Here is a 14,750-nt window from a genome sequence, read left to right on the forward strand (position 1 = left end):
GCAAAACATCATATTTAGCGCTTGCTGAGATATTTCAAAAGGTGCTGCCCATTAGGCTGTGGTGCTGTGTAATTCTATTGCTGCTGTTGGCCCAAAATGCCTTATGGATGCTAGATCTCTCATTAACTTGTCCCACATAACACTGTAGTTGTGCTATACAATACAATATGGAAGATGCTTTCTTAGTGGAAAGAAGACTTTGTCTTAAGGACTTTGCAGTGCTCAACTCCACCAAGGCTATTGCGGAAAATGTGTTTTCAAAAGTAAGGTATGAGGCTGAGGTCAAGTAGGTTGCTTTCTTGTGTTAATAACCTTAACCCATTTGATGTAGGGCCAGTCTGGCATCTATATCTTTCAGGGCGAATTCAGCCAATAGGTGAAAAGAGGACCCGGAGGCAGTAACCACCATTTAGAAGAGTGGGCGAAAAGAGGGACCCAGAGGTAGTCAGCAGCACCTAGAAGACACATCCAGTCCAGTATGTGTTCCAGAGTGCAGTGGTCGCATTCTGAGAGAAATCAGTGTGACATCGCAGGAAAATAGATAAGTGATTGGTTGTTGAATATTTTGCTCGTTTATCTTCAAAACTTGTGTAATTTACTAGTACTTGTAAGGTTTTTACTAGAGGTAGTAAATATTGGGAGTAGTAGTGTTTATTAACTAGAAATTAATTAAGAAAAATAAATACATGATAAAGATGGCAGAGCAGGCAATGTGTAATGACTGCATTATGTGGATGCTAGACACTAATGTGATCCAGATCAAACATGTCTGCAGTAAGTATTTATGGCTTGAGGAATTTGGCTCAAAGCCATTGAGATGGAGGCCAAGCTGCAGACACTGTGATACATCAGAGAGAGGGAAAATTACCTGGGCACTTTGCACCAGGAGGCAATCGCACTCCTTAGGATTGGGTCTTCCAATTTGTTCAATGGTCAGGGACAGGAAGATGTGGTGGCGAGTAAGGCAGGTATGGGGACCAGAAGGTAGAAGTGGAGGAGCCTCAGCCTTGCAAATGTCCAATGGGTTCAAGCTTCTTGCAGCCTGTATGGATGAAAGTCGTGGTTGTAATGTGAATGAACAAACTGACCTTGACACCATGGTACAGAAAGCCAATCAAGCTCAGAGGAGTTAATAGGAATGTAGTGTAGTTGGGGACCATAAAGTCAGGAGGATAGACACAGTTCTCTGCAGCTGAGAGCAGGAGTCCAGATAGCTGTTGCATGCCAGGTGCCAGGGTTCAGAACATTTGCTCTGAAGAAGAGTCATGCAGACTTGAAACATTAACTCTGTTTCTTTTGCCACAGATGCTGCCAGACCTGCTGAGTTTTCGCAGCATTTTCTGTTTTTATTTCAGATTTCCAGCATCGGCAGTATTTTGCTTTTATTTGGGATATCTGCTCTGGGCTGGAGAGGAACTTGCAGTGGGAGGGGTCGGAATGAGTGATTGTGGTCCACGTAGGTACCAAAGACGTAGGTAGAGCTAACAGAGATTCTGCTGAGGGAGTATGAGCAGCTGAGGGCTCCCTGGGTTACTACCTGAGCCAGGAGCAAATTGGCATAGGGCAAACCAGATTAGAGAGTTAAATACAAGGCTCAAAGATTGGTGTGGGAGAAATGGGTTTTGATTCATGGGGCACTGGCACAGTATTGGGCAAAAGGGGAGCTGTACCATTGGGACAATCTTCACCTGAACCATGCTAGGATGAGTGTTCTGGCTAGTCGTATAACTAGGACGGTAGAGACTATTTTAAACTAAATAGTGGGGGAAAGGGATCAAGGTTGGGAAGATGTGATAATTAGAGAAGCCAAGGCAAGAGACCAAGACGGGAATAAGGGAAATTATGATCAGAGCATGGCAGGAAGGGAAAGAGTTACAAACCTAAGAGTGCACCAGATAAGGCTAGAGGTTACAAAAATAATAAAAGGCAAAACTAAAGCTCTATCTGAATACATGTAGCATTCTCAACAAAACAGATGAATTGACAGCCCAATTAAAAATAAATGTGATCTGATAACCAATACAGAGACATTGTTACAGGATGAGAAAGACTGGGACCTGAATATTTGAAAGCATGTGACATTTAGGAAGGACAGGAAGCTCTATTAATTAAGGATGACATTTGTACAATAGCAAGAGATGACCTTCGTTAAGGAGCTTATAGTGTAGTTAGAAAATCTGACTGCAGTCAGGCAGAATCAACATAGTTTTGTGAAAGGGAAATCATGTTTGCCTAATTTATTGGAGTTCTTTGAGGATGTAATGAGCAACATGGACAAAGGGAAACCTGTGGATGTGCTGTATCTAGAATTCCAGAAGACATTTGACAAGGTGCTACGTCAAAGATATTACACAAAATACAAGCTCATGGTGTATGGGGTAAGATTAGCATGGATAGAGGATTGGTTTGCTAACAGGGAACAGTGGGTCATTTTCAGGTTGGTAAGATGTGATTAGTGGGGTGTTATAGGGATCAGTGCTAGGGCCTCAATTATTTGCAATTTATATCAATGGCTTGGTGAAGGGACCGAATGTATGGTTGCTAAACGTGCTGATGACGCGAAGGTAGGTAGGGAAGTGAGTTGTGAAGAGGACATGAGTCTGCAAAGGCACATAGGATTAAGTGAGTGGACAAAAATTCCGCACATGGAGTATAATGTGGGAAAATGTGAACTTGTCCACTTTGGCAGAAAGGATAAAAAGGCATCATATCATTTAAATGGAGAGAGATTGCAGAACTCTGAGGTACAGAGGAATCTGGTTGTCGTAGTAACATGAATGACAGAAGTTAGTATGCAGGTACAGCAAGTGGTTAGAAAGGCAAATGAAATGTCATTTATTGCAAGGGGATTGGAATATAAAAAGATGTTTTGCTACAATTGTACAGGGAGTTGGTGAGACCACATTTAGAGTACTGTGTACAGTTTTGGTCTCCTTATTTAAGAAAGGATATAAATGCGTTAGAAGTAGTTCAGAGAAGGTTCACTTGATTGATACCTGGGATGGGGAGGGGTTTGCCTTATAAGGAAAGGTTGGACAGGCTGGGCCTGTGTTCAGTGGAGTTTAGAAGATTGCGAAGTAATCTTATTGAAACACATAAGACCCTGAGGGGACTTGACAGAATGGATGCTGAAAGGATGTTTTCCCTTGTGGGAGAGGCTAGAACTAGGGGACAGAGATTAAAAATGAGGGGCCTCCATTTAAGACAGATGAGAAGAATTTTTCTCTCAGTGGGTCATGAACCTTTGGAACTCTCTTCCCCAGAGAGTGATAGAGGCAGGGTCAATGAATATTTTTAAGGCAGAGGTAGATAGTCAAGGATCTATCAAGGGAGTTGAACTTTATCAGGGGTAGGCAGAATGTAGAGTTGAGGCTGCAATCAGATCAGCCATGAGCTTATTGAATAGTTGAAAAAGCTCAAGGGACTGAAAAGCCTACTGATGCCCTTAATTTATATATTCGTATGCAGAAAAAGTGTGGGCAAGATTAGGCCTGAAGCTACAGACAGGCAAAATGGAAAGTAGAAATTTTTTTTGAAGTGACAAGCTGTAGGTCACAGAAGTATTGGGATAGACTCAGGAGAAATAAGGCTAGAGAAGAAGCATTAAAATTTGAATGGAACACAAGGTGGAAAGTCTTTCAGAGGCATATTAAATTGGGTGCAACATATATAAAATATATACTATATATTATATGTTTATATATGCACACTAATGCACATAAGTATGTATGCATGTGTGTATATCTCACACATATATCTCATGCACACACATTCACACACTCATGGGCGCACATACATAGATAGATGAATGAATTTGTAATGTTGGAATAGCCAGCAGGTTGAATTAAAGGGAAAATGTTTCCTTTCTTGTTTCAGATATTCACTAACTGCTTCCAGCCTGTTACAATAAATACAGCTCAAAGACATAATATATTCACTGACTAACTTAAAAATGCCACCAGAGATTCACTATGGCTTATTTATGTCGTTGAATATGTGTGTAGTTTATAGTTAACCTATTAGAAAATTACCTTTAATATACATGGATGTGCAACTGCAAATGTCAGAGATGAAAGCTATTCTTTATGGCAGAAAAAAAAATTTTCAATTCATGTCTGATGTTCTAACCTGGAGCTGAAATTCTCTTCAAACAAAAAAATGGACGAGTTTGTGTTTACTTAAACAATTAGACATTATCTTAAGGAGACAGTTTCCTCACTAAGAAAACAGTACATTGTTCTTTACATTGTATAACAATTCTTCTGTCCTTCCAAAACAGCATTACCTATGACTTATCATGACATGGATTTTGTGGTTTTAATCACAATGTGCAGAATTTAATGTCAGTGGTGCGGGGCCTGGCAGCGGATCCAAAAGTGGGTGGTATTGCCTTTTGGGGCAGAAGCAGCTGGCTGGCCAATTAACAAGTTGGAGGTGTGGGGCCCAATTAATCAATTGTTGGGGATGGACAGGAAGGTGTTGGTCCTGGAATCAGGTGATGGGAGGACAGGTGCTGGCACCATTTTAAACAGCAGCCAGACTTGTCTGCAGTGCTTCAAAGATTCCCACATTGTTGTGCCAGCTGCAATAAGGACCGACCTTCATCTCCCAGACCAAGAACTTTCATCTCCCATGTTTCTGGTGCATGGTCAACAGCAGAGTAGGAGGCTGTAAACAGGGATGTCACAGAAGACAAAGGGTGGCCCCATAATTCAGCGATTCCTCCCTGCAAAGGGTGGCCCCATAATTCAGCAATATGCAGATTCTCTCCAGGCAGCCCAGGAATGGCAGGAGATGCGATTGCCTGCGGACAGTAAGAAGAGATCCTCCAGCCTGGACTGAAATAACAGCAGAGGTTATAGACATGGGGCCGAGCAGTGCATCTGGTCCAGCACTGAAAAGAGGTCAGTGCCCTCCGCCACACCAGGTGACTGAGTGAATGCTGAGCACACTGTGGCTTTCATGTAGGCAAGGCATGGGTCAAAATTTGGGAAGGGATGGGTGAGGCACTTTACAGCCTTCCAGACTGAATATTGAATTCAACAACTTTAGATCTTGAACTCCCTCCTCCATCCCCTTTCCTTTTCTTCCCCCTCCCTTTTGTTTTTTCCAATAATTTATATAGATCTTTTCCCACTTATTTCCATTATTTTTAAATCTATACCTTTTATGCCCTGTTAGTCTTATTCCACCCCACCCCCACTAGAGGTTTACCTTGTGTGTCCTGCCATCCATTCTTAATTAGCACATTCATTTAGATAATATCACCACCTTCAACACCTCTATGTTCTTTTGTCTGTGACATCTTTTGATTATTTGCTCCTATCACTGCTTGCTTGTCCCTACAAGCACCCCCCCCCCCATCCCGCCACCTTAAACCAGCTTATATTTCACCCCTCTCCTAATTTTACTCAGTTCTGTTGAAGGGTCATGAGGACTCAAAACGTCAACTTTTTTCTTCTCAGCCGATGCTGCCAGACCTGCTGAGTTTTTCCAGGCCTTTGCCCTAGTTGTTTGCATTCTCCAGTGCAGGTTTTTGTACTCTGGAGACAGATGGGGACCCTGCAGTCCGCCTCTGAAAAGGAAGGTACCAAATCCTCAAAGGATGTGATGTATCATTCCTCCCCACCCTCCGGCAGATATATTCACATCCTTGGTGCATTCGTGACTCAGTTTGGGGTCACAATCAGGTGAGCACCTCAGATGCGCAGGAACACCTGACAAAGACTGTGAGAGCTGAGGACCCTGAGAGTGGGTGTACTATTGGAAGCCAGGTCCATGCTGAACCTCAAGCTGGTGATGGGCCTCCAGTGTCAGCCCATGGAAGCTGCTGAAGCTGCAGCAACAGATGGGAACATCTGGTGGAATTGCCAGAGAAAAGTCCATCCAGGGCATTAGTTCCACCATGTCTTGGGGTGTGAGTGCATGGCTTCTTCCATGGAGAGATTGGCAACCTTCATGGAGAGCCAAATCCAGCAGACCACTCAGTGGCTGTTGAATATGTGACCTGCATAAAATTAGTTTTGCCGTGACCCCTATGCAGCGATAGCCAGGCAAGAGGGGAAAAAGCATCTGGAATTCCACCCCCCCCCCCCCCCCCCCCACCCCCCCAGGTGCCACTCCATCTCCAGAAGACAAGGAGGTGCCATCGCGCATTGAGAGGGAGGAGGATTGGCTAGAGGAAGCAACTGCACTTGTGCAGGAGCCCTCAGCATGCTAGGACCCCCCAGGCCTTGGATGGTTACCAAGGTCATCTCTGGCCATGGGACATTGTGATCAGAAACCTACCTCCACTTCAGCTGCAGATATGGGGGTATATTATGTTGGAATACTTGGAAGGTCATTAGAAAGAGCACGTGACACTGGTGGTCATACTTTAAATGCTAATGATTTGTCTTCGTGCCTCAGTAAATTTGTGTTGGTGCACTTATTCCAGCATCTTTTCTTCAGTGACTGTTGCCTTCTCACTTGCAAAATGAACCTTTGCACCCTCATCTTCCTGTCCATAGGGGAGAAGGTGGAGTCTGACCCTTTTCAGAATGGGGCAACACTGGGCGATGGGTTCTAGTGTAAGTACTAAATCTGTTGAGGTGGGGTCAACATGAGCTGTGGTCTTATGTGGCAGATTGTTCCAGGGCCTCGTGCCTCGTGCCGGCTGGAAGCAGGTACGAATGAGGTTGTCATGAGTCTCCCTAGTGCGTCCCTCCAAGGCTCTTGCCTCTGGTGCAGGCACCTTGTCCTGCTGTCCTGCCTACTATGCCCCCTGCTCCACATCCTTCTCATCCGAAGAAGAGTAAATCTCCACCAAGTTCTCTAGCTGCAAGCCCACCACCACCACCAACCCCCGCCCTCCCCCCACCACCACCGCTGTGCTAGGTTGTGCAGAGTGCAGCAGACAGCTATGATCAGGAAACTCTCACTGGGTCATATTGCAGTGCAGTGCTCCACTGGAATGGTCTAGGGAATGGAATTACATCTTCAGGGAGCTGATTGCTTTATTTGAGGCTGAGTCGACCATGGCAGGCATTGTATCATTCCTTGACTGCAGTGTGAGGGTTCCTCAGCAGCATCGGCAGCCGCATCTTGAGTGGGTAACCGTTATCCATTGCTGAAGGCATGTGTGTGGCTGGAACAGCTGTGGCATCTGGAAATGTTGAAGCACGCATAGGCTTCATGAGTACTTCATGGGAAATGAAGCACACCTGTAGGATTCACTTTTGGTGGTCACATATTGATTGAGTGTTTATGAAGCTGCAGGCTGGTCTTTAGGAGCTTGGATTGCCATGTGGGTGTAAACAATTGCACCCCGTACCTGTAGAAATCCTACAATGGCCCTGAAGCCTTTTTGCCTGGCTATCAGGGTCAGTATGTTAGTACATGAACCTTCCAGCCCTCTTTAAACAAGGCATTGGTGATCTCCAGGATGCAGCTGCCCAGCATATTGTGCATGTGTCTCCAGTGGATCCCTGGAAGAAGCTCAATGCCGAGGTGACTTCCAGCACCAGTGGCATTGGATGTCCAGCCTGTCCCATGGGTTGCAGGCTGTCAGCATCAGCACAGGCCAGTGGCAGACTGCCTTGATAGCTACAGTCTTCTCTGGGGCTGGTTCTGGTACATAGCATGACTCATCCTTGGACTCAACCCTGCTGCTGTTTAACAAAGCCGCCTTTTTGCAGGCTGCCCAGCTGCAGGCTGCACCCCTTGCTGTACTGGAATTGATGCCTCTGGCGTCTGGTCCACTCTCTGTGCTCCTAATCCTCCACTTGATGCGGTGGGTGGGGGTGTCAAGGAGGACTGCATAGATGTCCCATACCTCCTTCATTCCACTTTTACTGGACTGCTGCCCTTGTTGGGAGTATCACACAGTGGCTCCCCAAACTTTGGCAATACACCTGGCGCCTGAAGGCCTGCTCTTCTGAGCTGCCCGTCAGATTGGTGATTTCACTTGCCTCCTTTCTTCTTTTGGTGAAAGTTTCCATTCCAATGGGAGGAAGCTCCACAACAGCTGACAATCCCTCAAAGTTTAGGGCTTTGCCAGGTTACCACTGCCTTTGAATGGTAGGGGAATACACAGCCCATGATCCTCATGTGCTGCACATTTAATTAGCGAGGTAACGTTTAATTCCATTCAGAGATGTAAGAGGTTCAAAGACCAGACAATAAATTTTGGATGAGGAGATATTTGATGAAATGGCAGCAGGACAATTTATTAAGCAACAAAAATTGTACTTAACTAATGAAAGCAATCTATAGCCTCATTCAAATGGTTCTTGTTTTGTTCTTGCTTGGCAAGTCATGCTTTGTTCTGCAATTGTAGCACTTTTTAAACTTGTGTAAGTGTTCCGATATAATCGGAACCAACATTCCCATGCCAAATCAAGCTGTATTCTGATTGTTCATACATACATATAGCGGAAACACAAACTGAATTTAAAACTTCATTGTTTAAATGGACTGATACGAATTTGTAAATGCTAATTAAATAAGTGCTAACAGACCTTTGCTTTTGAATGCCAAGATTTTCACTGGTCTAAGGTAAATGAATAGGAAGATTTTAGTAAACTTGAAACAGCTTAACACCATACATTCTTGCATCCTGTTTAAACAAAAAATATATCTCAAATGGATCAGTTAATGATCCTGTCTCTAGGGAAAGGAGGGCACTTTGCTTCCAAACTCTTGATCAAGGAATGAAAATTATATTTCATTCATAACCAGTACACGCCTTTCTGGTTAAGCATTTGTTTCCTTTTATCTTTCCAGTTCACCTGGGACACTTCTGGGAATGGTGTAACATAAAATCCCGATAGTAAATAAATTGCACTATATACTGTTTGCATATACAATAGAATATCTGTCTAATAAATGTTTATAATTAGTAGTATTTTATGAACTTCAATGATTCTTCTGTAAAGCTGAAATGCTTTAATGAGTATGAACTGATCAATATTTTCCACTTGGTGTCACTCTACATTATTGCAAATAATCTCAATCCTATTTTTTGTAATTTGTAGAATATACCTTTCCCAGATAGTATAGAGATAACTATTTTAAAACTGAAGCACATGCAAATGTTGCGTTGATATTTGCCATTTAATAGTGTCAAGTCCAGAAGACATGAAGAAATATATATTATATGTATCTGTATCATCCTGGCTACTTTATATAATTATTATTTTTTAAATGTATCTGTATCATCCTGGCTACTTTATATAATTTATTATTTTTTAAATGGACGTAGGCTTTACACTGACTGAAGCCTGACTAGCTGTGGCTCAAAAGGAATTTCTAGTCTGCAGAAATCTTGTTATCTCTAAAGAGGCGCTAATGCCCCCTGTGACTGCAGAAATTGAATTCCAAGGAAATGCACAAAGACCCTTTACATTTCTGAGGCTGAGCTCTGACCAACGGAGACGATATGGCTGTGAGGACAAAAGGGGACCTGAAACCGCAAAAACTTATTAACCATCTCAAGAATCCAGACCAGAAATATGCATCCTTTGTCCAAACCAAGGGAAGGAAGTGGGAGTTATGTCACATGGACACCGACCTTCGCCCCCCATCACCACCACCACCACCCCCCCCCCAACCCCGGCCCACGGAACCACTCTCTGAGACCCTCAGGTATGTGAGATTCCTTCCCAAATTTGAAGAGACTGATGTGGAGTCAATTGTTTTTGCCGCCATCGAAGAAATAGCAGGACAGCTAAAATAGCCCTCAGATCTCTGGACATTTTTAACTCTAGGAGAACCCAGGAGGTCTACTCCATGTGCCTCCTGATGTGTCCCTGAATTTTATGAGCAAACCAAGGTGGCCATCCTAAGTGCCTATGAGTTAGTGTCAGAGGCACATCACCAACAATTCCAGAATGCTCGTAAGAAGTCCACACAAACCTACATAGAGTTCAACTGGCTGAAGCGAATAGCATTCGACCGATGGGTAAGATCCCTAAGAATCCCATGCACCTATGAGGAGTTGAGTGAGCTAATACTTTTGGAGGAATTCAAAACTTGCACCTCCTCCAAACTGCAAATACACTTCATGGAACAGAGGATCCTCACAGCTAGGGATGCAGCAGTCAGAGCAGACCACTATGATCTCAACCAAAGGCCTGTAAATTCAGGCAGACCCTTTCCAAACCATACCCATGAGAATTGGAAAGAGAAGCAGGGCGACCTAGATAGGAAAGGTCCCCCAATGAGAAAAGAAAACCAAAAGAGGGTGCGAGGAGCCCCCTAGAGCCTGAGATGAGAATTGGCAGAGGCTAGTGTGTTTTCATTGCAACAAAATAGGCCATTCCAGACCCCAATGCTGGAGTTTGTGAGGCAAGCCAGTTGGCCTAGTAGTACCCCAAATAATGCTTCAATGGGTAGTTCAGCAGAGCAGGCAGGGCCACTCTCTATAGAAACTTACTCTTTGGAGGGCATGGCACTGTGTCTCCCAGCCGGACAAACTCCCAGAGAGCTTCCAAAGTTTTTTCCTTTCGGGAAGTATCCCCCTACTCTTCTCAAAATTGAGCAAGTCCGTGGTACTGTTCCAGGATATGGGCCACTCAATCCTTACCCCCCAGCCCCCCCATCCTGAGTCCTCCAAGGCACTGATCATTGAAGTGGGAGGAGGATCTGTGTTTGGACATCTCCATAAGGTCCACCTAGAGTGTGCCTTGTTTCAGGTCCTGTTACAGTACAATTGTCCCTAAACTACCAGTAGCTGGAATCTATTCCCTCCTTCGGAACACTTTGGCTGGTAGCAAGGTGCTAACCAGTGAAAGAAAAGAGGCCAATACCAAGCAGCAGGAAACTGCAGAAGGGCAGAAAGCTGGGGAAGGCCCAAAAGGGTGGAATAGCACTCCCAGATAGAGAACAGCTTGAAGGTAGCAAGGTTGAAGCCAGGCCAGCAAAATTAAAGGGTGTTCAGAGAAGGCCCTGAGAATCTGAAATAGATTCCCCAAGTATCCCAGCATTAAATAGGGATCAGAAAAGCCCTAGAGCAGAGAAAGAAATGCCCCATGTGGCTGACAAGCCTGAAGGAAAGATTATTAAGCCCTATGAGGAAAAGGGTAAGGACTTGCCTGAAGTATGGCTACATTGCAATCCCCCTTCCTGTGTTATTGAGTGTGTGTAAAATAAACTAATCCTCAGGGTAAAATCAATCTCTTGTTCGCTGTGGGATTATTAATAGAGGATTGGATCACCCCCAAAAACTGAAGGGTTGGGGAAAATACACCACCACTTATAAAGGGGAAAATCAAAAACACCTTTCTGTTTATAGATGGCTGGTGAGAGGGCTGTGTTAAATTAAACCCCCTCCTGTCTGTAACAATAGCCTAACAGAAGAATTGAAAAAAGTGAAGAATCTTTGTATTTTTTGGATTTAACTTGCTCAGCTCACAACTTAATATCTATACTTATTGGAGGAGGGTATTAACTATGCTTCTTGTTGCATTTTATTTTTTTAAATTCTTGTTTCATTATTTGTGGAATATTCATAAATTGTACTACATGTTTAGTGATGGTGCAATGGAAAGTTAGCAGTATTTTTATTCAAGTAGTAACTGTAGCGGCTGAGGAAGGTGGCTGGTAGCGCAACTTTTGGCAGGATTAGAGGAATCAATTGGTTTAACCCATGTAGTTCTGTGTAAAAAGAGTAAGACAAAATAAAATTGCTATATAATAAAAATGAGGTTCACAATTTTCAAACTTCTGTTTGTTTATTTACTTAATTTAAACATGAAACTACCCCTAAAAATTTGCATATTTTATTTAATCACATTTTATTTAATCACCATATAGCAAGAACCTGCTAATATGTTTGTGCTACAGTGTTATGGCACAGCTGATGGTAAATGCTAAGTTGTTCAAATCCTAAAGGGAAACTTGAAACAACTGCCACAAATTGTTTTGCAATTTGTATAAATTTCGAGATGCGTGCCTTGAATTCAGTAGTAATAAGACCACCAAGTCTTATAGGTTTTTACAAAACTACATTAAACATTTATTAATAAGATAAATGATTTTAAACACATACATAGATCTACAAATTACTACTCTGATAACTTCTAAATTCCTTAATCAATGTAACTCACAGTTACACTTTTGTTAAGACAACAGTAAGAGACACAGATTTTAAAAGACCCAGGCAAAGTGAGACAATACCCTGAACCAGTCGAATTCAAATTGGGTTTTCTTAACTTAAGCTCTTTGAAAACAACAGCTTGAGACAGAGATGCTGAAGGCTTTTCACACTTGTTAGATCTTAAAAAAAATGCCTACCCTTACACACAGCCTTTCTCCTTTGAATGCAAATTCCCATTGTTTCATTATGTCTTTGGACTTTATCTTTCTGATAATAAAAATCTCTCATAGTTCTAAGTTTTACCAGTAATCTTTGGGGAAAATAAACACATTGTTTCTAAGCTCGCAGACACTTCCTCCTACCTCTCCGTGGACCATGACCCCACCACTGAACATCAAGCCGTTGTTTCCAGGACTGTCACTGACCTCATCTCCTCTGGGGATCTTCCTCCCACAGCTTCCAACCTGATAGTCGCCCAACCTCGGACGGCCCGCTTCTGTCTCCTACCCAAAATCCACAAACAGAACTGCCCCGGTAGACCGATCGTCACGGCTTGCTCCTGCCCCACAGAACTCATTTCTCATTATCTTGACTCCCTTCTCTCTCCCCTTGTCAAGTCCCTTCCCACCTACATCCGTGATTCCTCTGACACCTTACGTCACATCAACAATTTCCAGTTCCCTGGCCCCAACCGCTTCCTCTTCACCATGGACGTCCAATCCCTCTACACCTCCATCCCCCACCAGGATGGTCTGAGGGCCCTTAGCTTCTTCCTTGAACAGAGGCCCAAACAATCCCCATCCACCACTACACTCCTCCGTCTGACTGAACTTGTTCTCACGCTGAACAATTTCTCCTTCAAGTCCTCTCACTTCCTCCAAATAAAAGGTGTGGCTATGGGTACCCGCATGGGCCCCAGCTATGCCTGTCTCTTTATGGGGTATGTGGAACATTCCTTGTTCCAGTCCTACTCCGGCCCCCTTCCACAACTCTTTCTCCAGTACATCGATGATTACTTCGGTGCTGCTTCATGGTCTCGTTGGGACTTGGAAAAATTTATTAATTTTGCTTCCAATCTCCACCCCTCCATCATTTTCACATGGTCCATCTCTGACACTTCCCTTCCCTTCCTTGACCTCTCTGTCTCAATCTCTGGTGATAGACTGTCCACCAATATCCATTACAAACCCACCGACTCCCACAGCTACCTCGATTACAGCTCCTCACACCCCGCTTCCTGTAAGGACTCCATCCCATTCTCTCAGTTCCTTCGCCTCTGTCGCATCTGTTCCGATGATGCTACCTTTAAAAACAGTTCCTCTGACATGTCCTCCTTCTTCCTTAACCGAGGTTTTCCACCCACGGTCGTTGACAGGGCCCTCAACCGTGTCCGGCCCATCTCCCGCGCATCCGCCCTCACGCCTTCTCCTCCCTCCCAGAAACATGATAGGGTCCCCCTTGTCCTCACTTATCACCCCACCAGCCTCCGCATTCAAAGGATCATCCTCCGCCATTTCCGCCAACTCCAGCATGATGCCACCACCAAACACATCTTCCCTTCACCCCCCCTATCGGCATTCCATAGGGATCGCTCCCTCCGGGACACCCTGGTCCACTCCTCCATCACCCCCTACTCCTCAACCCCCTCCTGTAGCACCACCCCATGCCCACGCAAAAGATGCAACACCTGCCCCTTGACTTCCTCTCTCCTCACCGTCCAAGGGCCCAAACACTCCTTTCAAGTGAGGCAGCATTTCACTTGCATTTCCCCCAACTTAGTCTACTGCATTCGTTGCTCCCATTGTGGTCTCCTCTACATTGGAGAGACCAAACGTAAACTGGGCGACCGCTTTGCAGAACACCTGCGGTCTGTCCGCAAGAATGACCCAAACCTCCCTGTCGCTTGTCATTTTAACACTCCACCCTGCTCTCTTGCCCACATGTCTGTCCTTGGCTTGCTGCATTGTTCCAGTGAAGCCCAACGCAAACTGGAGGAACAACACCTCATCTTCCGACTAGGCACTTTACAACCTTCCGGACTGAATATTGAATTCAACAACTTTAGGTCTTAAGCTCCCTCCTCCATCCCCACCCCCTTTCTGTTTCCCCCTTCCTTTTTTTTCCAATAAATTATATAGATTTTTCTTTTCCCACCTATTTCTATTATTTTTAAATATTTTAAAATCTTTTATGCCCCCTCCACCCCCACTAGAGCTATACCTTGAGTGCCCTACCATCCATTCTTAATTAGCACATTCGTTTAGATAATATCACCAACTTTAACACCTATGTGTTCTTTTGTTCTATTGTTGTTGACATCTTTTGATGATCTGCTTCTATCACTGCTTGTTTGTCCCTACAACCACACCCCCCCCTCCACTTCTCTCTCTCTCTCTCTCTCTCTCTCTCTCTTCCCCCCCCCCCCCCCCCCCCCACACACACACACACACACACACACACACCTTAAACCAGCTTACATTTCAACTCTTTCTTGGACTCGAACTCAAGTTCTGTCGAAGGGTCATGAGGACTTGAAATGTCAACTCTTTTCTTCTCCGCCGATGCTGCCAGACCTGCTGAGTTTTTCCAGGTAATTCTGTTTTTGTTTTGAATTTCCAGCATCCGCAGTTCTTTTGTTTTTAACATTGTTTCTAAACTTCATCTGGCTAGATGA

This window comes from Carcharodon carcharias, chromosome 20 (genome assembly GCF_017639515.1).
Source record: "Carcharodon carcharias isolate sCarCar2 chromosome 20, sCarCar2.pri, whole genome shotgun sequence".
Taxonomy (NCBI): Eukaryota; Metazoa; Chordata; class Chondrichthyes; order Lamniformes; family Lamnidae; genus Carcharodon; species Carcharodon carcharias.